Below are 22,257 nucleotides of genomic sequence, written 5' to 3'. Positions count from 1 at the left end.
TGAGCGAGACTTACCCTCATAGAAGACTGAGCCTCGATTAAAGTCCTTCCCCTGAGTTGCATTGACCCTTCGTTAACACCGCTAGGTATCCAGGTCAAGCCTCTCAGGGTAGAAGAGCTGCGGATCAGTCCTCCCCGATCAGAGTAGGCCAGCCGCGGTGAACCGCTGCCTCTTTCCTCTGATCAGGGTTCAAGAGCACTGGAGCCAGCCCTGACGAAGCAGTGCCTCCCCAGTGCTCTCCTCCTGGTTGTACCTACAAAAAAAAGCTTCTTTCTTCTTGAGCAATCTTCTTTCTCCCAGGTCAACGCATGACCTAAGGTGATGCTGGAGCCATTCCTCCAACATCGCGAGGCTCCAGGGAAGTCAAACAAAGTACCTAGAGGGAACTCGCCTGTATTGCAATACCTGTGGAAGGAATAGCTGAAAAAGAAACCCTACTCTGCAACGCCTAGGTCCCGGTGCATCCTCGGCCTAGTCACCTAAGCTGGACTAGGGGATGTGAATAGTAGGGGTAACAATTTGGAACCTGCGCCAATTGGCCATTTAGGGTACAACATTAACAACGTGTGTGGTGCAATGTGCTGTTGCATGAGCGAGGCTACACCTCATAGAAGACTGAGCCTGGATTAAGGTCCTTCCGCTCTGGACCACCACACCCTGCGTGCTTTGTCCCAAGAATCGGAACTCAGGGGGGCCCATACGTACCCCCTGAGTTGCTGACCCTTAGTTAACACCGCCAGGTATCCAGGTCAACCACTCAGGGCAGAAGAGCTGGGGATCGATCCTCCCCGATCAGAGTAGGCCAGCCGCGGTGAACCGCTGCCTTTCTCCTCTGATCAGGGTTTAAGAGCACTGGAGCCAGCCCTGACAAAGCAGTGCCTCCCCAGTGCTCTCCTCCCGGTTGTACCTACAAAAAAAAGCTTCTTTCTTCTTGAGCAATCTTCTTTCTCCCAGGTCAACGCATGAGCCAAGGAGATGCTGGAGCCATTCCTCCAACGTGAGGCTCCAGGGAAGTCAAACAAAGTACCTAGAGGGAACTCACCTGTATTGCAATACCTGTGGAGGGAACGGCTTAAAAAGAAACCCTACTCTGCAACGCCTAGGTCCCGGTGCATCCTCGGCCTAGTCACCTAAGCTGGACTAGGGGATGTGAGTAGTAGGGGTAACAATTTGGAACCTGTGCGGTGAGCCGCTGCTTTTCTCCTCCGATTAGGATCCAAGAGCACTTACACCCTGAGTCACCTTGACCCTTCGTTAACACCGCTAGGTATCCGGGTCAAGCCACTCAAGGTAGAAGAGCTCAGGATCAATCCAGGGGTAACAATTCTGTGCCAATTGGCCATTTAGGGTCCAACATTAACGTGTGTGGTGCAATGTGCTGTTGCATGAGCGAGGCTACCCCTCATAGAAGACTGAGCCTCGATTAAGGTCCTTCCCTGAGTTGCATTGACCCTTCGTTAACACCGCTAGGTATCCAAGTCAAGCCACTCAGGGCAGAAGAGCTGGGGATCAATCTACCCCCATCAGAGTGAGAACCAGCCGCGGTGAGCCGCTGCTTTTCTCCTCCGATTAGGATCCAAGAGCACTTACACCCTGAGTCACCTTGACCCTTCGTTAACACCGCTAGGTATCCGGGTCAAGCCACTCAAGGCAGAAGAGCTCAGGATCAATCCAGGGGTAACAATTTGGAATCTGAGCCAATTCCCTGTGCTTCATACACCGCAAGGCCCCAGGGAAAGCCAACCTGTGTTTTTTGCCAGAGGGTCACTATTACTACTCATGCACACTCTAGTGGTTATTCCTAGCATTGCGGCCAATTGAATTTAGGTTGGTTGGCTTATTTAGATTTTTTTAGGTTTTTGTTTTTTTTTTTTTGGGGGGGGGGGGATTTAATGTACCTTTTTTTTAAAATTAGGATTAGGGTTAACCAAAATTAAATTCAAATCGGTCATCCCTTATCTGGAATATTATTGTAATTGCACATTCACTAAATTATGAATACAAGTGACATGCGGTGAGGTTCATGACTGGGGAAGCACTAACGTCCCCCCCACACGTAAACATTTTCCGGCAACTAACTGTCACAAAATGTGGGGGAACGCTGCTCTAGTATGGCTTATTCATTATTTAATTTGAAGTATTTTAATTAAAATCTCATATCAGTAGTCTTTACACATAAAAACTCTCAATAAAGCACAAGTAAATAAACTTGTTTTCGATCGCGCGTACCACTCCGTTCCGAGGTCCCGTTGTCGAATCAAACCTTTTAACTCCGGAGTTGCTCTTCCTTTACTGCTGACCTCCTGCTTCGACCAAAAATCCATAGTTGAAAATCCTTTGGATATGTAATCCTCCATTGTCAAACAAAATGTAAAAACCGGGGGGAAAAAAACTATGTAAAACGAAATGTACGGACGACTGCTCCTCAGGTGCTCACGGTTTAATTAAATCGGGAGATCTCTAATTCTACAGGTAGGCGCATGAAGCATCGGGATCACTAGCACCTCCTACCGTAAGGCTGGAGAACAAGATCTCGTAGTCTCACTAAAGTGTCTTTTCAAAGCCGTTCTGTTCATCTTAAACATGACATTACAGACCGATGTCAAAAAACACTAGATATTCAATACATCAGCTTAACTACGGACATTTGTTAATATAGCCACAGTGTTTGAACACTTAAACAGTGACATAAAGACAGAGAGTAGTTCTGTCTAACTGCATAGCCTGTCAACATAGGCAGCCTCAGAGGAGGCTAGGCAGAAAGTTGGCTTTAAAATAAAAATAAAAATGAAAAATAAAATTATGAAAAAAAATGTATCCATCCATCTATCTTCTTCCGCTTATCCGGGGTCGGGTCGCGGGGGCAGCAGCTTTAGGAGGGACTCACAGACTTCCCCCTCCCCAGCCACTTCATCCAGCTCATTCCGGGGGATCCCAAGGCGTTCCCAGGCCAGCTGAGATACATAGTCTCTCCAGCGCGTCCTGGGTCATCCCCCGGGGTCTCCTACCGGTGGGACATGCCCGGAACACCTCCCCAGAGAGGCGACCAGGAGGCATCCTGATAAGATGCCCGAGCCACCTCATCTGGCTCCTCTCAATGTGGAGGAGTCGCGACTCTACTCCGAGTCTCTCCCGGATGACTGAGCTTCTCACCCTATAAAAAAAATTATAAAGAAAATAAAAAATAAAATTGGTTTTAAAATAACTATAAAAATTCAGCGATTTTGGTTCAATATGATACAAAACTATTGGAATTAAAAGGAAAATGACTTTATATTAATAATTTGTTTTTCAACTTTTCATGGTGGCAGGGGAGGCTCCCTTGCCTTCTCTGACCGCAGGCCCCTGCCAATACCACACTTGTGCCTGCCAGCTAGTTTCATTCATTTTTTGGAAATTTATTTAATGTTGTCCAGGACCACCTTGTTTCTTCTTTTCTATAACTTAACACTGAAAAGAAATGTAGGGAGGTGAGTGCATGAACTTAAATAGTTTGATTAGAATCTTGTCACAAGTTCCAAGATTTTGACTATATGACAGACAAATGTTTTTATCACCAAGCGAAACATTTTAACTGCACACACTGAGACTCAAGGATACTGAAATTGAACAGTTGGAGAAATGTGTGCTGGTACTTGGTCCGCACACTTTTCCAGGGCCTCTTCCGAGAAATGAAAGAGGAGAGGATGTGCATGTGCATGCGTACATGTGTGCGTGTGCATGCAGTTTTGCGTGTGTGAGTAGGAGGGAGTTTAAGCTGACAAATGGACAATATCAAGGCACACGATCTATAATAAGCTACGTATGTTTGTGTATATAAGCATTGAGCAAAGCTAAACGTCTGAAATTAATTATGCGCGGGATCTGTAATACGTATACAGTAATCCCTCGTTATACCACGGTTCACCTTTCACGGCCTCGCTGCTTCACGGATTTTTTTTCCACAATGCATTGTGTTATGGCTTCAGAAGAAACAGTCAGAGGTGCAGTGAAATAGGCGTGAGTCAAAAGTGTTGTAAACTTTTGTCATGGTATCATCTTATTACTTTTCTCATTTTACAGATACAACTTCACACTTTCCAGTCTCAGGGCGGACACTCTACCACTAGGTCACTGAGCTGGTATAAAAAAAAAGTGTGCAAATGCAACTCATAGATAGCAGAGAAGCTGACTGTTAGCTGTTTTATTTCTTCTTATTTTATTACTGCTAAGTCTGCTACGACTTGTCGTGGTACTCTCCAGATATCTAGTTTGGAAGAGAACATTGGATAACACACTGAATAACACACTGAAAGCAAAAGGCACACAATTGCCCATTTTCTGTCTTTTTTTTTTTTTTACTTTTTTGTAGGGTTTGTCACATTTTAAACGTTGCTACGTGTGTTCCCTCTTTAAGACTCATTTAACATGAATTAAGTTGTTGAGACTGAAAAAATGTGTTTGACAATCTTTGAACAACATCTATGCAAATCTAAATTGAAGTGATTATCGGTGGTATGTGCTTTGTGTGGTATGCTAAGAAGTTGGGAACATTTCATTTGTCATGAAGTGGCAGCATTACATTTCCTGTGCTGCCCTCCACCTGTAGATTGTTAATGTGAGGTGAACATTTTTACACTTGTATCCATGCACACGTGTTTATTAGCTTTCACACTGTAACATATCCATATGTGCAAACGCATTTTGATGGTGTGGACGTGTCAGGCACCGGATTTAGTCGTGTATTGACATTCAAGCATGTGTGTTTTTCAATGTCAGTCACAAGGCTGTTGTGTTTTCATAATGTGCACCTGGTTCAATGTCAATCCGTGGTCTCAAGTCCCCCCCTTCCAAATACCCAGAAAAGTTGAATATTTTCTCTCTTACTCTTTCCAGAAACAGGTTGTGGTGCGGTAGCTCATTCTCCTGCCTTTCGGAAATATAGAATTGGTTATGTAACGAAGCCGAGAGCAGTATGGAAAAGGTATTGCTATTCCCTGTTGTGTTCCTAATCGTCCCGGCAGTTGGTCTTAAACCCCTTTGGCCTTGTTGACAGCAGCCAGCCAGGGGTTGTCATTAGGATGGAAGTTGTGCCACTTACCTGCTTATCCAGCTGTCGATTTGGAGGGGAAGACATGATTACAAAGCAACCTCAATTCTCACACTTTGCCCTAAGCATGGACCGGCACGCTTTTTGAATAAGCCCGAGATTAGAGGCCTCGGTTGTTGTTGGTTTGCCTATGTTGTTGTCTTTTGGATCATGAGTTCAGACTTGTCAACAGATGTCAACACTTGTGTGAATTTATTAGACAAATAGAATTATACTATGTAATCCCGAAAGGCTGAACTTGAACAAAATGGCGGTTTAAGACACATGAGACTTCAGACCAGTGAGCATCATATGATTAACTTTGGATATGTTTTATATTCTTCGAGTTTTAGTTGTGACAATTAACCCTTCCATTGTGGAGTTCGTATGTTCTTCTCATGCTTTCAGAATTCCAGCTTCTCCCCTGATTATAAAAACAAATGTCTTAGGTCAACAGTAGTCTTAAAATTGTCTATAGGTGTGAATATGAATGTTCGGTAACCACTCAAGGGTGTAACCCGCCTTTCGCAAAATCAGCCTGCACAGGCTCACCTGCACCCCGCCAATGAAGAATGTGCCATTTTAATAGTAGAATTGTTGTGAAGCGAAAGTGAAGCGAAGCCAAATGTTCAATTGGCAAATATTCAAGATGCATTGTTGCTGAACCAAAACAATATCTGCTTCAATAAGGTCCTTGTTTGAATCGAAATTGGCAAACAGACCAGGCTATTGAGAAATTTTCACAAAATGATGGGCGGAGGCGAATATGAATAATTTGGCAAGTGGACCAGACCCACTGTTAAGAAGGGTCCCTATGGCCTCACGTTAAAACACTTTTGACGTCAAATAGCAATCTATGACCGCAGAGTGTTTTCCTACGAACTGCCCGGGTTTGAGTTACAGCAAAGGGGTGGGGGGGTTGCGACCACAGGGGGAAGAAGACAAGCTCGAAGGTCTTCATCACATCGGACCTCATTCCTTGTATTTGCAAATGTGTTTTATTCTGTCCACGCAAACATTGTTCACGATATACTTTCAAGATTCTGACATGAATTTCACCTCATTCATTCAGCTTGGCTTTGTTGATCTCCCTTTTGGGTGGCCACGTGCTGAAGGCGGTGGATCAAAGTGGTGAAAACTCCAGCTGTTTTCTGCTGCAAAGCAAATCTCAAAGCACAACTTGATGAGGGCTCCTGATGCTGTGTCCAAGTGTCTGTTACCAACCCGCCCCCAAGCATAAATAACAGTTACACAAACATCCGCTTACACACTGTACCTGCGTGAATATGCTTTGTGTGCAGACTTTGGCGGTCCAAATGTTTGATTACAGATTGTACATTACAGGTGGATGCAAATAAATGTGCTTTGTGTGTCTATAAATATTTATAGTCAAACTAGAGTATATTTAAACTAGAGTTCTGCTAAAAGATGAGTTTTAGCAGTATCTAATAAAAGTGCAAATGATCACTTTTACTGCTTTAACTAGACTGGAGTCAAATAGCATGGTTATGTGGGACAATGTGGAACAGACATAATAACCTTCAACAGCTTAAGGGATAAGCAAGACAAAAGACACATTTCGAAACATCGCGCCTTTATTTTGACAACCAAACATGTCAAAAATACAAGTATAATGTAATTTTAGTGGATCTAATTCAAAGGAATAAAGAATATCAGCATAGGTAATTCAATAGTCTCAACATATGTGATACGATAAAGCCTATTTTGTGCAAAATTTGACAATGAGGGCTAATAAAGTATTCTTTTTTTTAGAAGGGTTGCTATCTGTGGGAAAACATAGAGGAAAGAAAAAAATCCCAGCATGCAGTGGAAACAGTTTGATTTTGAATTGATTGAATTTGGTTTGAATTTGATGTTTCTTGGTGGATTTTTTTCGGTGCGATTCGCAAGCACCGTCACTTTACATTGTACTCACCACCATGCAAAACTGAAAAACTATTATTGCATAAAACAGAAAAAAAAACCTCTTTCTGGCTCACCATTTACCAATCTTAAGCAAGTTTTGGTCCAATCGCCGTTCATGCGATGACTCAGCCGATTGACTACCACGTGAATTCCTACACCTGCGGATGTATTTGTGTTTTTATTAAGGCAATATTGAATGAAAAAGTGGAACCTATGGCCGATTTACATAACGCGGAACAAAGGGTGAAATTGCCGTACACGGCAACGCAAAGTGGAACAGGTGGCCACCGGACTTTGACTTTGACTGCATTTGAAAATTCTTTTCCCATTTTTTGCATGTCCAAGGTCAGCTCAGAGTGTGGCCATCTGTATCAACAATCAGTACAACCTTGCATTCTAACAATTGCCCGTTCTCTTGCTGACACGCGCTTGTTTTTGCTCTCATCCGCTCCATCTCGCTTCGTTGAAATCTAGTGGCCCGTCGTTTATTTTACAGCACTTTGCCAGGAATGTGCTTTGGTTTTGGCGTGTGGTGGGAAGCGGGGAGCACACACCAAACATTACCAGTAAAAAGTTTGAAAACTAACATTGTTCACCAGAGGGGATGATAGGGGCAAGGTGACGCCACAAAGGTAATTTGGAAAAGAGGCTTGAATATCAAGCTACAAATCTCCAATCTGTGTGTGGTTGTGCGGTGAAGGTAGGGAATGAACGATGATGGGTTGGGTTAAGTAATAGCAAAAAAGGTGAGCACAGGCCAAAGTAAACACACTTTTTTTTTTCTTACAATAGCCTCACTTAGGGAGGCTGGCTGACAGGAAAACTGCTGGTATTCTGAGGGTCAGGAAGGGCTTCTCATGTATCGGTGGGGGTTAATTGTGTTTTGGTGTTATCTTAGAAACAAAACCCTTCCATAAACCCTGTCAGCATCCCCCTGAAGCCTCTTTGACTTCTGTTACACACCTGGACAAACACAATAATATAGACTATTGTAAATATATTCTGCACCTACTTGCTCAAGGTTGAGCAGTTTGGCCTTTAAGGGCAGATTATTTGAATAACAACACACCCTGCTTCAGCTCAGGTCTAGCTACACCTGGTCCCAAGCGAACTCTCAAAGGGGAACATGTTTTAGCCATAATTATGGCCTCGGTATGTGTTAAGGCAGTTGTGACAAGTATAGCTTAAATTCTTGAAGTGGAGGGTGGTGAGTTTTTAACCTTCAGTGGGTATTTAATATTCTGTGACCTTAGGGCTATCATATCTTCAACGTGACCACTTTACACCATCAAAACTTAGGATAGGATATGTACTTTTTTCTTTTATATGCAATCTGTATATGTGTCTCAATCTTTATATGTGGGATCTCTACTGAAATGAGGCACCTCGTCATTGTTTCTAACTAAACATATATGTGTTCTTATGTGGCTTAAGTGGGGTAGACATACTGCAGTCATCATGAAGGTGTCCCCTGAGCCAGCTGGTTCCATGACCACAACAATTTGCTTTGTAAAGAAAATAATGTGGAGAAATAACATAAACACAATTTTTCATTTTCGGCTTTGTCTGTATTCTAATTTTTGCTCTGGCTTCTTGAACACAAAAGTAGCTATGCTCCTGAAAAGCTATTTGATGTTGAAAACTGCGATATTAAAACCTATACTATGTAGTTAGACCCAACTGGTGTTATAAATCAAGGTGCTTCTAGGAATACATTTCACAGTGGTAACTTAACAGAGACTGCACACTCCACTAGGGTTGGCCAAAGATTTCCAGGCTTGATTTTTTTTTCTTCAATGTGTTATCAGTAGCAGATGGAGACGTGAGTCTTACCACAAGTTGATGTTTGTGAGCAAAGAGAGAGGGGGGAAAAGGTGTATAGTGTACAGCTAGGGCTTAAGAACACATTAAGGAAATGAATCATGGGTTGATAGCATGGGGAACATGACGCATCCAGCATGATAGTTTCGTCACAGATTCGAGGTTTGCACGGAGGCAAACGTCAGTTCCCTACCTCGTTACGCCTCATTAATTCCTTCTCTTGATTTATCATTCTTGGTCCATGTTCCTCATTCCTCTTTTCCTTCTTGTATTCACATTCTGTTTCTCAAACACACACACACACAAACGTGAACATGCACACACACAAGCACACACACACATTTAAGGGAGACACACAGATTTTTTGCACTCTCATCACTCTCTCTGCACATTTATCATTCACTTCTGTGCTGTTACATAACATTGCATTGAAGAAGAGCCATGATCCTTGAGCAAAACTCATGATCAATCAAAGTTTTCCTAAAACATACAATGACATGTGATGGACGTGTTGAACGTCCAAGAATGCATGCACTCATAAAATCATACATGGATTTGAGTACATTGAAAATAAAAGTAAAACACACTGCTCAGTGTGTTTAAACATGTAGTTTAACTTAATTTCTTGTCCTGAAACTCATAAGTAGTGAATAGGAGGATTTCCCAGAAAAAGCAAGACAAAGCAAAATGTCACCTTCCCTTCTACAACGTCACCTCGGATGATCGTCACTTCCACCGTCCTTCTTTCTGATGGCTGGGCGAGGACAGTTATCACAGTGAGCAGAGGAATTAAATCTATTTTCAAATGATTTTGCTATTGATGTAGTGTGTCTAAGGGAAGCAATGGCAAGTGGCCAACTTCCATGTCAATAAAATTGGGTAGTGGCACTTTTCCAGTCATTGTTTTAATCTGACGTTACGTCAAGCAAGTTACTCATTATAAAGTAGAACATATTTCAGAAGCCAAAGAGAACAACTTAATGAAAGAGGTATAACCTGAAATCATATGCTGTGAGGAATGTTGTAGTAGTAATGGTTTTCAACCCTGCGGATCCAGCCCCAAAAGGCTTATCAGAAGATCTAAACAAGGTTTTCATTCACTGAACAATTTCTTAGGAATGAAATTTTGGGACCAATCCCACGATACACCTGCTTTCTCCAATCTCCAAGTACTGGAGTAAATTTCCAATAGCGCATATGACGCTGAAATTGTTCTGAACTGAACTGATACCAAAGGTTTGGCAACGTCTATAATCACCTAGGCTAAAGCAATCCAGTTGCTCACGATAAGATCATGTTTCTCCGACGGGGGGAAAAAAAAAATCAAAGTTTGATTGACATTTGATATGATTTGCTGACATTGAGTGCATAAAAACATGTGCAAGTCTGAGGAGTCAAGTTTCAGTCCAAATTGGGCCTCATTTGAAAGATAAACAAGTGAGTTGAGAGCTTCCTGAAATCATCTCAAATGTCTCCACGTTTCCAGAAAATAATGTGTATTGCAGCCTTGGATCCTCTCAGATATAGAGCAGCGTGGCTGTTGCTGTTATTGTTATTTGCAGTGACAGACTAATTGACCAGCGATTTGGCAGGGGCGCATCTTGACACAGGAAGGAAGTCGGGGGATTGAAAGACTCCTAAAAATGTAGAATCATCCTCTTCATCTCACATTGGCAACAAAATATCTTGGTCGCTTCCAGTGCACAATCCTCTAAAATCTTAACTTAAACAATGGAAGACTTTAACATAACAGAGGTAACGTGATCTCTTAGTTGATCTGTTAATGTAAGTGGAACCACTCTGCTCAAGAATTGTTGTCTTTGTGAAACAGTTCCAGACTTAGTTTTCCTTATTTTTCCTGGCCAAGATTATTCTCCTATCGTGATTACAGGCCAAAGGGCAGATGTTAGGATTCGATGATGAATGCTCACACCATCGCACAAGATCCATCCCTTATTTTCCTGCAGCCTATTTCATACTTGACAATGCACACATTTTGTAGCACAGATGGGGTGGGGGTTGGGGGGCTGACAGGAGTATGAGTTTTGAAAGGAGGCAAAAAAAAAAAGTAGCTGATGCATGAATTTATAAGAACAAGGACGCCTCTGTAGAGTCCTACATTCATTCACTCTGTACAGGTCTTCGTATCTGTAGCTATATATCAAATAAGAAAAACTCCTGCCCTCCTTTAAACAACCATAATTTATTTTTATTGACTGGAAAATATTCACACTGGTCTAATAACACCCTAATTTGTGAAAAAAGTTGTGTTGAAATTGTCTTTGCTATTTTTTAAGATATACAAAGGATGTTGTAGAGTGAGTTGGTCATTATTGTAATAAGACTGTTGAGGTATATGATAATACATAGATAGATGTTGACATTGCAATCATTAGTGAACTCTCATTTAAGTTAGGATCTATTTATTTGCACACAGATTTTTTGGGGGGGCGATATTAATTGCGGGTAAACAGATAGGCTTGACCAATGGAAAATATTTAGTGTTGGCATGGAGCTGTTATCAGTTCCTGCAGACAAAATTCAGTTGCTTCAAGAGAGTGGATGATCCTACAGGACTTGAAAGTAGAAAAAATGTTTTTTACAGACATATGTGAATTTAAATATTGAGGCTGATAAGAAGACAAATACAGGCGAAGGGAGCACGGATGCATGGAAGTACACACCCACGCATGAACATCATGATTCAGGGAGACTTTTTTGACATCAGCAATGGAATAAAATCTTTATCTAACCAAAATGTCTGTGTCAGAGAAGTTCTTTTCCATCACCATCCAGTCTTGCCTGGTGGCCACTCCGGATGGAACACTAGGATGGACTCACTCACACCAAAGAAAATATACTACATTGCCTGCAGGGCCAGAGTGGAGAGATACTGTCCATCATATAAACAGAGGTTATTATGATTGTTATTATTATAATCCACAGCCCTTTCAGATGAAAAGTTATGAGCATTTGAAAAATGGCCATGAAATTCCTCATTCTTGTTGAAATGATAAATCATGGACAGCTGACTGAAAACGAAGCAGTCCGCATTAAAGTGCTTTACGATCATATGAAACAGGCAATTGGCCGAATGCATAAATGAAATGAAACCCTTAAGGTTATCATACTTTTGGAAATAAACTCTTATTGAACTCGTAAATGCAATCCCCCCCACGGTAAAATAATGGCTGTTCCTAGTATGCAAGTTAAACACACAACTTTGTGGTGCAAAATGAGTTATTCTCAACATGACACAAATCCTGTCATTTAACAGACAACAACAAATCAGATAATGATTTTTTGGGGAAAATAATTATTTGAAAATAATATGGAACATGACTTTTGCCTGCTTCATAAATAGGGGGGAATTCAGTTTTCCAGCAACATTCATACCATGGAGTGGGTATACAGACACACTGATGACGTCTTGAATGTACAGTTTTCTCATTGTCCCGTAGAATGTGAATGTGTCAAAAAAATGTGGTTGCAATTACCGAAAAACGTCTTTTCTTTTCCCTCTTTTCCCAAAACCAGCCAAGAATCTGTGGAACGTGTTTTCCACATTAGCTCAGGTGGTGGTCGGTCGTGTTTGCCATCTCTCTCTCCCTCTCTCGCTCTTTTTATCACTCTATCTCTTTTTGTTGTATTAGTTTAGTATGTATTATTCATTTTATTCACTCCTTTCAATAAATGTTTTAATTAATTTATTGTACATAATACAAAATACTAAAAAATGAACAAATGTCTACTATATATGTACTGTACATGTGTTTTATCGAAATCTTTAATAATAGAAATAAATCCATGATTCATGCTAAAATTATATAGGTAGAATATATAGAATACATATTAAAGAGAGAAATAATTTTAGAGATAAGCAAGCAATTTTTATTTCCCTTGTACAGTATCTTAAGCCTTCAGGATAGCCGGCGCTTGAGCAACCACAGTTTTATCCGGTAAAGCCAATATTTGAACAAAATATCATCCTTGATGTAGATGAAGTAGTTTCCCTAAGTACATGTAATATAATGAGATGACATTTGTATGGTTTCAATGTCATAATGACCCTCTACAGGAAACCATAACTAAAATGTAGCCTGCAACAAAAATGACTTTGCCACCCCTGCTGTAATGGAAAAGCATTTTAATAATTTGGTAATGTCCAAGGACTCAAGACTTCAGGTTTTTCATTTATTGTAATTACTGCTAAATATAAAGTAGTGTAAATCATAAAAACTCATGACTTGGACTGTCTTGCACCTAACAATTTGTATGCTGCATGAACACTGTTGCTGTTTGCATATTTTGGAATGGATCCTCGATTTCTCCAAAACAGAAACAGTTTGATTAAGTGCCGGCTAAATTGATTAATCTCAATAATAATACTGAAACATTTGCATTCAAATTCATTTTATTTGCTACTTTAGAAAAGAAAAGCTAACTTTAGTTAATTTCCCAGGCTGAAAAACCAAACAGGTCTTAAGAATGTTTCATTTTCCTGGTATACATGATGACCTCCGAATGATTTAAACTGTTTTATATGCATATTGTAAAATAAATAACTTGAGAATTGCATGCATTGAAGAGTGGTGGAGGCTTCTACCTGTGCTGTACTCTGGACATTTACAACCCCATTAGGCTTCAATAAATCCACCAACAGCTTCATCAAGGATTTATGTTGCAATAAACTGAGTGAGAAAGTGACAATAACTTGTTTGTTGGTTCAAAGAAGCAAAAATGGCGATGCAAACACATGACTAAGCTTGAGAGCATACAATTCAGCGGGAAAGAGAGAAGTGTTTTGCACGTGTACGCCTCCACGTCCAAATAATCACTCCAACCAGTATCCCAATGCTTAGGAACTGGGCCCCCTTATCCAAACAGAAGGCTGGGGGTGGGGGGTGGTAATGGAGCTTCAAGGACCGCAGGAAGTATTCAATCCTGTTGTGACATGCTCACCTCTATGCAAAAACAAAGCCTCCGTGACCCGCTTTTACCGTCACACGTCATCACGTAATACGCACCAGGACAGCAGATGATGCGCCAGGTGCCAAGCGGGAGGGGCAACAAAAAAAAAAAAGAACGATGATGGAAATGTTCAAACATTGAAGTTGAGAGGATCTGACCTAGAGGAGGCGACGGCAGCCGCACCTTCCTCAGCACGTGCTGCGCCAGATTCATAATTCTCATCAAAAGGTGGAAAACAGGCTCACTGCCATCCCTGAGCTCGCAGTTCGCCATCTGACTTCATACACTCATACGCCTACTACTAAGCACATGTTTCAAAGAGCAACATAGAGACAAAAGGGAGTCCAAAACACATGTGTTCTTCCGTCAGACAGGAGAACACACTATTGACATTACGGGCCAGTTTTCCTTTTAACCTGCTTGAAACAACTGCCACTGAATAGCATCCTTGGTGAGGATTTGTGGACAGAAATGCAAAAAGCGATACATCCATCACCTTCATCTTCCATATGAACTTTTTTAATTAGCACTTGGCTGTCGGCTTAGTATGTTGTCACATAAAGCAGGCAGTGTGGAATAGCCTCATTTGTACACTATACTCACGTTTTGCCTTATTTGGTGGACTTTTCAAAGATCTGGCAGACGCACACATGCTGATGCAATACTGTTTTCCTTTGCCGTGGCTTTCAGGGTGGTGTTGTGATCCAAAGGGGGGAATGGATCACCCAAACAAGAACATAAAATAGATTGAGATCATGATATATCTGTCTGATGGTCTCAAAAATGCAAATATTCAATGAGTCATACAAGTGAGGTTGAAGATCACAAAGCAAAGTAGGACAGTGGCTGTGGAAAAATCAGGACAGCCATTTAAGCCTTGTGAGGTAGTAGCAGCCGGCTCCATAACCAGCATCAGCGTCAAGTGAAGCACTACTTTCAAATCTAATAGAGGGAAAAAGTTCATTGGAATCATGTCATTTCCAGATGCCATCTCTACCTCTCCCACAAATCATGCTTGAAGATCAAACTCCTTCATGCTTTAATTCCAGAAATACTCAATGTCAGGGTTGTGGGTTCGAGCCCTACGTTGGTTATTCGTTTGACGACATGGTGGTCGACTGGTTAGCACGTCAGCCTCACAGTTTAAAGGTTGCAGTTATTACTACTCCAGCCTTCCTGAGTGGCCTTCGCATGTTCTCCCCATTCTTGTGTGGGTTTGCTCTAGGTACTCCAGTTTCCTCCCACACCCGAAAAACATGCATGGGAGGCCGATTGAGTACTCTTCAATTATGAAAGACAGAATGTGGAAAAAAATCCTTGAAATCACGATGCGCACCTCACCTGGTCCACTTGAATGAGAGTGAGCTCTCATTCATTTGAATGGAGAGCTGGCTCTCTTTCACTTGGCTGCCTCTCCAAGTTTCTACCATCGTTACCCGCCGGTGTCCGAAGGCGTACAAAGGCCCCTGTATTTTTATGACCCAGTGGCGGCCAACTGTCTCGCTCGCTTAAAACCAGGAAATGGTCATCTGCACTGGAGTTGCTGACCGCATCGCTTAAAGAAACACCTACATCTGTCGGCCAATCAGATGCCCGTGATGTCATAGCACTTCACAGTTTGTATCCTAGAACCAGGTTGTACAAGGTTCAGATGAACGATTCCACGATAACGGCACAGTCCCGAAAAGGTGTTATGGGAAAGTGACCACAAAGGGTGGGACCAGGCTGTTTCGGGGTAGATCCGGTACGAGATCCAGTACAAGGAAAAAGGGGCTTGTATGCATTGTGAAAGCTCTTAACAGTTGAATAATTTGGAAGCCTATTGAGGTTTGTTGTGCTGAACAATTTGCAGACAGATACAATCGATTCGATATATGGATTTATAAACAGAGAGAGTGCAGCAATAACCAAAGGAGTCATGTGAATTCTGCAAATGCTACCATTCCAGGTCCCCGTCTAGATTAAAATAGCGCCAGGACTTGAAATATTTGACCCAAAGCCTTTTCCAAGGACATATTATGACAGGCAGCCTCCTTCTCCGGCTGAGTATCAGGTATAATTTAAATGGCTACTTCTACTTTTGGAAGTGTTTAGAGCACAATTCGCAAAGCAATCCACCTTTTGGAACGAGGACACATTAGAGAGATGGAAAAATAGGCCCCTTCTCCAAAAAAGTAGTTTTCCTGCAATCACACTAGCTTTACTGTACTGTACTTAGTTAATCCAAATAAAAGGGGGAGTTGGTTGCATTAGACTAATTCGATTAACTGAAGGATTTTCTCCATTCCATTTCTTGAAAGTAAGGAAAGAAAAGAGCAAGATTTACCTTCAAATGACAATCAACTCCAAAATTGATTCAATAGTACATTGAGCCTAGTTTTTGAATGTCCTGCCTCCAGCCTTCTCCTAATGTTTGCAGATGTTCCCAAACGTATGAGAACACTTCATTTATTAATTCCCTCACTCGTGTGTAGTCAAAATTACAAATGCTACAAATATGTTGCTTGTGAATAGAATTATTAGCTCATGTTCAAGCAAAGGAAAAGCCACTGTCATTATTTGAGCAACAGATGTCACACACAGGTTCTTAGATTTCTTTTCAGAAGTCAACATCATTTTATCAGCGAGTGATGCTTTAATATATTCCATCCCACAATTACAGCATGCGTTAGAAATTCAGATGCGCAAACAATTTCCAAGCTGATCAGTACTCAAGTGTTTGTTGACAAACATCAGTTCGCCTCATTTCGTCCCCAAGGCTGCAAGTGTGCAAGGCTGTATTGAAAGATTCTAGCTGAGATCTGGATACTCCACAAGGTTAATATTTTTCTTCAACTGTCCCACTGGCCTTAATGCTGCATTTAAAATGGGTCAGATGACATCTCACGGCCCAACTCCAGTAGGTTAATCATTTCACATTCTATTTCTCCCACAGTCCCTAACGCACTGATGAGGCCAAATATTGCTCATCTTTCCGAACAAACTCTTATGACTGTGAATTTTCCACTTTGACTGCAGTGAAAAATAATTACAAGCCTTTTTTACAAGTAGAGGGTGACCTTCTGTCTGTGTCTCATCCATAATTCCAAGAAAACAGACACTCTGATGTGAGAGACAGGGCCACCCTCCTTATTTTATAGCAACTGATGTGAGCATTGCATGAATTGATTTGTGTGACTTTAAATGCAAAATATTATACTACGATGCTTTTTGTTTTTCTACTTTATGAAGTATTGTCGCTTCAGACCAATGGCAGGGAACCTTGGTCCCACGAGAGCCATATCCTGCCTGTTTCTCCTGCTGCAACACACCTAATTCAAATGATCAGGATCATTTCTGGTTTCTACAGGGCTTGCGAATGATTTGATCCATTTGATATAAATGAACGAATAGATGTGTCTAGATGTCAAAGTGGACTAAGGAAGAATAAACAACACGATGCCTTGCAATTAAATAAATACCAGACACAACAATGGGAACACCAGATACAAACTTTGCAATAAAACTGCTTTTACCCATCAAGATCTATAACTGACAGATGTACACTTAAAATTAAGAATTACCATACTATTAATATAACATCTTAGTCTGGAGCCTTGCCATACACCCTTAACTCTTCTGCAAACAACTGTTCTGAAATTCTGTCAATAAATGTTACGAACAGAATTAATGACAACGGGCAGCCTTGATTGAGTCCAGCCCTCACTGGATTCCGATTTACTCCTGCCAATGTTGACCTAACCCTAATCCCGGTCATGCATGAACTGGACAGCATCTATCATGTATTTCATACTGCAGGAGCATTCCTTTGTCTTGCTGGTTCATACAGTTCTCTCGAGGAAGCCTAGCAGAAAACAGCAGTGTCCAGCTAGTGTCGATGTGGCTCCTTTAATGTTTGGCTGTCCAAGCATGACATCAACCAGAGTGCTGAAACTCTCACACAGGCTTTAAAGTTCAACACGTGTGTAGTATTATTCACAATACTACACAAAGTATCAGACTTGTGTAAAATTTCAAGCTTAAACACTGTTGTAGCAAAATGCTTGTTTTGAGCCTGTAAAAGCTGACGTGAGCAATACAGGCAGAATGAAAGAGAACAAAGAATAGATTAGATATCATACTTGGAGAGGGATGGGACTGTTTCGGGAAGGGATGTTGATGGGATCCTGGCACTGGGATGATGGAGAGGGTCCTCAAGAGCGGCATGATCACAGAAACCTTCTCTGTGGCTCTTTAATTGTGCTCTGGCACCACTTCAGTTGGGCCGTTATCGCCATAATGGACCCTGGGGAGAGGACAGACTCAGCTGAGCACAAAATGAAGTGTTCATGAATGAATGTGCATCAAGTGAATACGTGCATGCACACTCACACGCACACTGTACCGTTGCACCAACTGAATTTTGTCCAACTTTTTGAAAAAAACTGAATGCAGTAGAGTAAAAGTCAATGACAGGAGGAGGAAAATTAAAAAGTAGTTGACATACAAAAAAATGGAAGAAAAAGACTCACACAGACACATCAAAACAAAAAGTGAGTTGATCACGAAAAATGTAAACTGTTATGTTTTGGGCTCATTAAATCACCCTCACGTATATCAGCTCATGTTGGACTCAAGATGTGTGTACAAAATATAAATAATGCAAGAAAATGGATAAATACAGTGGGTGGGTAAATTTATGTGTTGTTTGTATATCGGAATTTCAGTTTCCTGCTTAGTCATGTTTGAACGATAATGACATTTAACACTTTGCTCCTAATGTGTTAACCTCCTTTTTTTTATTTTCTTGTCCTATTTATTTTTGTTTATATAGCTGCAAACATATTACTCACAGTGAATAATTCTCTTCAGTCAGGACAGTTCCCCCAGTCCTTCAAACTGCAGTTTTGGGGAAAAATATTTGAAAGGATTGTTTTTCAACAGATTTGCAGTTTTATCATGCAAAAAAATCTTTTTTAATGCATTTCAGTCTGGATTTTGACCACACCACAGCACTGAGACTGCTCTTCTTAAAGTCTTCAATGACATACATCTGAATAATGACGCCGGCAAAACCACCGTCTTGGTATTGCAAGATCTCAATGCTGCATTTGACCCAGTTGATCATAATATATTGTTCAAAAGGCTCGATGAGTAGGTGGGCTTACTAGCACTTAAGTAAATTTTACCTGCAAGATAGAGACTGCTTCATCTCCATTGGTACTCTTGATTTTGAGCGAACAAAGGTCACATATGGGGTTCCACAAGGGTCCATCCTTGGACCACTAGTATTTACTATCTCGATGCTGCCTTTTGCACAGATTACAGAGCATCAAAAAACCTTTTATCATACTTGTGCAGATGAGACACAACTTTTCAATATCGTCACATGACTATAGTCCCTTACTTTCATAAGTGTATTCATCAAATCAGTGAGTGGATGGACCAGAATTTTCTTCTTTATATTTTTCTGTAATGCTTTACTATATGTTTAAAGCACTTTGAATTGTCTTGTTCATTAAATGTGCTATACAAATAAACTTGCCTTGCCTTATCTCCTTCCGACTGGACTCACTGAATAGTACGTCAGCAATCTTCAAAACAACCAATTCCCATCAGGCAGCAAAAGCTTTTGGAGCTTCTTGTTCTGATCTTCCATGTGTTGAAAAACAGCATTTGCCTTCACTGTTTATCTTTGCACTTGGCTGCAGCTTTGGCGTTCCACTCCAAGAAATTCTCAGCAGCTGAAATCTGTTATGACGTGGGCAAGATGCTGTTTTGACGCTAACAGCAAACGGGGATCCCCCAGGTTGACTGGGAAGCAACAGGAGCAACAGGAGCAACATCGCGTTACTCAGCGTGACTCAGGTTATAATGACCGAACTGACTGTTCGATGTTGTTAAACTGCTTATTTTAATTGTCAAATACGCAAAGAAATTGAAAGGCACGTTTTGTTGTTCTATAATTTACCTCAAACTTGGCTCACTCTTATATTTCCACTCCTGCAATCTGTTTTCGTTAAGGCCTTGTCTCAGTGATGGAAAAAGAGCATTCTTTATGGCCTGAATTGACTTAATCTGTGTCAAATATGAATGAGGACAAAGGTGATGCGTTTACATTGCTGGCACAGAGGAGAGCTGTCACTGAATGAAGTTGTTTATATTCGAACCACTGAAAGCCAATTCTGTGTTGTACTTATATCCCTTAAAGGCACATAATGATAGAAAATTATGGACAGCAGACGTTCTGGCTCACATGTACAAGTTCAGATCTACCCCTTAGCATGCCAAAAAGGCCACATTAGAGTTGTGTGTGATCTCTGAACTCTCCTGTAGGTCCTCTCTTCTGTCAAAGGGTAGGTCCTGCGGTGTGTCAATGGTCACATTATCTTATCTGGCTATTGTGTCTCCAATCTTTCCGATCCCATCTGCTTTTCCTCGCCGTTGGCATTTCACCTTTGAGGGGGGGTTCATACTCAGAAGTGTGCGATTGAGCAGAGTAAACTGGGGTGAACAACTAGTAAACAAGGTGGGCGTTTATGTGCAGGAAATATATTTATATATTTTTATATACTATATGTATATAAAAATTATTCTTTATTGATCGCATACACTACACTACGCAATGGACCATTAGAACACTGGAGGGACGGTTGCTCGAAATGGGCTTTTATACACCTACGTATATTTCATTAAAAAAATGTTTGCAGCTAAAATAGTCATTAACCACATTTACAATATATAGAGTAAATTGCTGATTAGTTTAACGTTATCCTCATTGAAAAATAGCTATTTTATTTGAAAAATCTCTCAGTGATCCCAAACTTTTGAATGATGGTGTACCTTCTTTCATATATTTATGCCCGCACCATATAGTAAGAGGCAGATATCTGCCAAAATATCAGCTTGGCACAGATTTCCTTTTGAATAAGTCTATTTGGGAGAAAATTGAGATGATTATGTCAGTATCTTTTCTTGGTGGTGTGCTCTGAGAGATTTCCGATATAAAATAAGTGCCTTGGCCCAAAAGAGCTCTGCCAAAGACGGACTCGGGTGAATGAAAATAAAAGTGTCCTTCTTTTTGTTCGCATCTTGCAGAGCGATCTTCATCGCCTTTTTCCTGGCAGTATCTGGGTGAGCTTCCCTAACGCCACTGCCTGGCTGACTGCTTGTCCTGCTGCCCAGATGAATACCACCAGTCCACCTTAAGAGGTTTTTCCTTGCAGTACTCAATTTACGCCTGGTGGTGTCAGTGTCAAACAGCAGAAAAACGTTTTCTCTCTGACCTCCTGAGCCAAGAGGAGTGTCTTGCTTTTAAGGTGGTCCATGCCTGTTTTGGTCTTACTTATCAATTGTGAAGAATTCTTTCAACATGTAGAAAATGCCTATGTGCCCATGTGCTTGCAAAAAGTTTTTACTTGACTTGACAGCGTGACCCTCTGTGGCTTCTATAGCACCAGCGCTGCCTGTGTCGAGGTGTGACGTGTGGAGACTGACACAGGGAAAGCAGCTTAGAGGTTCTGGTCCCTGGAGGCGAGTGCTTGGGGGCCTCCCGGGCTGCCACCAACAGGGCTTTATCACCCGCAGAGGATTACGGTGATTTCATCACAGTCCCGCCTGCAGCCACACACATACCCGTGCATGCACGGTATGTGCACATGGTCATAATACCGGGTTGCTTCCCATACGATGGAAAAGATCATGCATGATACCATTAATACATGCATATGCAATTATATGTTCAAGGTTATGTGTGCTGCTGAGTGTCTTTGGACGCCATATGATGCCCTGCGGGCAATACGTATGTTTGTGCAAGTATGCTCAAACAGCAACAGTTACTAAGGACTATTGCAGGTGTAAAAAATGTCTCAGCATAAAAGCTGATGAACATGTCTTCTCATTCTTTCTGTATATCTTTGTTTCTTACGAGATCAATTTCACAACAACATAGTGGTTGCGATCCAGGAGATAGCTTTTATTCCTTTATTGATTTTTAAGGACACCTCAAGACTGCCTGGTGTGCCTATCAGGGTTCTAAATGAACTTTTTTGACTCCCTAAAGCCAATCAGATTTTAACTATGGCTCTGCTGTTTTTATCTACCTCCTTCCCACTATCTGTTTGTTTCTCACACTTGTTTTACTGTAGTATGAAATACAGCCATTCAGGCTGTCAATATGCATTTTAAACAGCATAGTAATTATTGGAAATGTAGGCGTAACTTTCAAGTGTACAAAAGAATGAGAATAAAACAGCATTGAGACTTTTGCACATGATTTGATTTCGTCGTGTCCATACTTTCTTTCTTTCTTTCTTTCTTTCTTTCTTTCTTTCTTTCTTTCTTTCTTTCTTTCTTTCTTTCTTTTTTTCTTATTTATTTATTTATTTATTTATTTAAAGAAAAATAACGCATTTCTTACATCCAGAAGAATGCTATTTTGAATAAAAATTGTGTTTAAAAAATATAAATGTTCATCCTACAGACACGATTAT

The 22,257-nt window shown here is 41.0% G+C and overlaps 1 long non-coding RNA gene across 1 annotated transcript in view; it reads right to left on the bottom strand.

The window, feature by feature from the left end:
* Nucleotides 1-22,257, bottom strand: part of LOC125988111 (uncharacterized) — a 92,433-nt gene that overhangs the window by 26,228 nt on the left and 43,948 nt on the right. Inside the window, exons 2-3 of the long non-coding RNA XR_011086516.1 lie at nt 17,908-18,071; nt 15-3,154 (exon numbers count right to left, since the gene is read on the bottom strand). This is a non-coding gene — a long non-coding RNA (uncharacterized lncRNA). The remainder of the gene's footprint in view (nt 1-14; nt 3,155-17,907; nt 18,072-22,257) is intronic.

The sequence above is a fragment of the Syngnathus scovelli genome, chromosome 2 (genome assembly GCF_024217435.2).
Source record: "Syngnathus scovelli strain Florida chromosome 2, RoL_Ssco_1.2, whole genome shotgun sequence".
NCBI classification, from domain to species: Eukaryota; Metazoa; Chordata; class Actinopteri; order Syngnathiformes; family Syngnathidae; genus Syngnathus; species Syngnathus scovelli.
This window is presented reverse-complemented; position numbering and strand designations above follow the sequence as displayed.